We start from the raw sequence: 3,218 nt of genomic DNA on the forward strand, positions 1-3,218 counted from the left end.
CCATTGACAGATGAATGGATAAAGATGTGGCACATATATACAATGGAATATTACTCAGCCATAAAAAGAAACAAAATTGAGATATTTGTAGTGAGGTGGATGGACCTAGAGTCTGTCATACAGAGTGAAGTAAGTCAGAAAAACAAATACCGTATGCTAACACACATATATGGAATCTAAAAAAAAAAAATGGTTCTGAAGAACCTAGGGGTAGGACAGAAATAAAGACACAGACGTAGAGAATGGACATGAGGACACAGGGAGGGAGAAGGGTAAGCTAGGACGAAGTGAGAAAGTGGCATGGACATATATACACTACCAAATGTAAAATAGATAGCTAGTGGGAAGCAGCCGCATAGCACAGGGAGATCAGCTCAGTGCTTTGTGACCACCTAGAGGGGTGGGATAGGGAGGGTGGGAGGGAGGTGCAAGAGGAAGGAGATATGGGGTATATGTATATGTGTAGCTGATTCACTTTGTTATGAAGCAGAAACTAACACACCATTGTGAAGCAATTATACTCCAATAAAGATGTTAAAAATAAATAAATAAATTCCAAGCAAGTGAGGCCAAAAAAAAAAAAGAATGTGGGATCTATCCAATTTTTTTCCATGTCTTTCCACTTCACTGAACACTTAATTGAATAATCTGTTTTTATTATTGAAATTTGATATGGTCTTTATAATGAATTAAATTCCAATATATTTGAGATTATTCCCAGTTCTCTATTCTGTCTCATTTCTCTGTCTACATACACTGCTTAAATAATTATAGCGTTATATTATATATTGTATTTAAATATAGGGAGGGCTACTTTCCCCTTGTTATTATTTTATCAACTTTGAATATTTCTCTTGATTTTTAATTTTATAATAGTATTGAGATTTCCCTTTCCCTCTGATTTCCCTATCCCCTTCCCAACTTGTGTCAACTCCAGATATTATGCTGAGATAATATTTCTTCATTTATGGATTCAGTGTCTTGATCTCTACACCATTCAAAGTAATGTGTTTATTAATTCAGAATTTAACAATTTCTCACTTTACTTTTTATATTCTACCATTTGCATGACACAGTTGAGTTTGCTTTCTATTTGAAGCGTTGTCATTAACACTGTTTGGTTTGTTTGTTTTTCCTGTGGTGATGAATTGATCTCATTATTTTTGCAGAAAGAAGAAACATTACTACTCATATATTGCAGCTTCGTCATTTTATCTACTGAATAAAATGTGTATCATTCCCCTTGAAGGCATTCATCTTGAAACTGTCAGTGACTTTGGTTTAATTCAAACCTGTTGAATTTTAGACCAGTTTCCCATTTTTATAATGGTATTTCTGGGAAATTTAATTTCCTCTTTATTAATACCATCCCTGTTTTAAATATGTTATCACTAACATACTTAAACATACTTCCCTAAATAGTTGTGTTGGAAACTAACTTAAGCCAATTGCTCTTTAGTGATTCTCTCACAATATTATATCAGATTATATTGAAAATAAAATCATTTATTAAAGAAGTAATTATTAACAAGATGGCACAGAACAGTTTGTAAAACCTCATTTGTAAGTTTGGTATAAGTCTCTGTTCTCTCTTCTTTTAAGTGCAATGACCACTAACTTGAACTCGAGGGATATCTGACAACACTCCAGAGGCAATATGCTCCTATCCTTGTAATTGACATTAGGTAACCAGAAATCCTTCAGAGTGAGATTTATTCAGGAATCAAACTTGGGTCACTATTTTTAAGATTAGAGACTACAGGTTTCACAGTCTCTGATGCAACTCCCCAAGGCACATATTGTGAATATACTACTTTCATCAATGAGAACCCATTTTTAAATACAATTTCATTTTTTAGAGCAGTTTTAGATTCACAGCAAAATTAAGCAAAAAGTGCAGAGACGTTCCACATACCCCTTGTCTCCACAAAAGCACAGCCTCTCCCATTATAACATCCTGCATAGGGTAGTACATTTGTTTAAATTGATTAACCTACATTGACACGTCATCATCACCTAAAGTTCATAGTTTACATTAGGATTAACTTCTGGTGTTGTCCTTTCTGTAGGTTTTGACAAGTGTAATATGACACGTATCCACATTTATAGTATCATAAGTAATAATTTCACTGCCAGAAATATCTTCCACACTCTGCCTGTTTATCCTTCCCTGCCTCCTAATCCCTGGCAACCACTGATATTTTTACTGTCTCCATAGTTTTGTCTTTTCCAAAATGTCCTATAGTTGAAATCATACAGCATCTAGCCTTATCACAATGGCTTCTTTCACTTCGTAATGTGCATTTAAGGTTCCTTCGTGTCTTTTCATGTCTTGGTAGCACATTTCTTTTTAGTGCTGAATAATATTACATTGTCTGGACATACCACAGTTTATCCATTCACCTAGCGAAGGTCATCTTGGTTGCTCCCAAGTCTTGGCAATTATGAATAAAGCTTCTGTAAACATCTGTTTTTTGTGTAGACATGTGTTTTCAATTCCTTAGGGTAACTACCCAGGAGTACAATTCCTGTATTGTACAGTTAGAGAATATTTAGTTTTGTAAGAAATCTCCAAACTGTCTTCCAAAGTGGTTGTATCAGTTTGCATTTCCACCAGCAATAAATGAGAATTCTTGTTGCTCTACATCTTCATCAGCATTTAGTGTTATTAGTGTTTTGGATTTTGGCCAGCATAACAGGTGTGTAGTGATATTTCAGTTCCAGTTTGCAATTCCCTGATAATGTATGATGTGAAGCATCTTTTCATAAGCTTGTTTGCCATCTGAATATCTTCTTTGGTGAGGTGTCTGTTAAAACCTTTGCTCATTTATTATTTGGGTTGCTTGTATCTTATTGTTGAATTTTAAAAGTTGTTTGTTTATGTTGGATAACAGGTTATCTCTATGATCCATTTTGAGTTAATTTTGTGAAGTGTTGTAAGGCATGTGTCCAGGTTCATTTTTTTGCATGGGAATGTCCAGCTGCTTCAGCATCATTTGTTGAAAAGACTTTTTCTCATTTGCCAAAAATCAGTTGTATTTATTTTGGTCTATTTCTGGGCTGTCTGTTCATTTCCATTGATATATCTTGTCTTTTGCCAATGCCGCACTGTCTTGATTACTGTAGTTTTATAGTCAGTCTTTTTTTTTTTTTTTTTTTTTTGGGGGTATGTGGGCCTTCCTCTGTTGTGGCCTCTCCCGTTGCGGAGCACAGGCTCC

The sequence above is a fragment of the Physeter macrocephalus genome, chromosome 10 (genome assembly GCF_002837175.3).
Source record: "Physeter macrocephalus isolate SW-GA chromosome 10, ASM283717v5, whole genome shotgun sequence".
In the NCBI taxonomy this organism is placed as follows: domain Eukaryota; kingdom Metazoa; phylum Chordata; class Mammalia; order Artiodactyla; family Physeteridae; genus Physeter; species Physeter macrocephalus.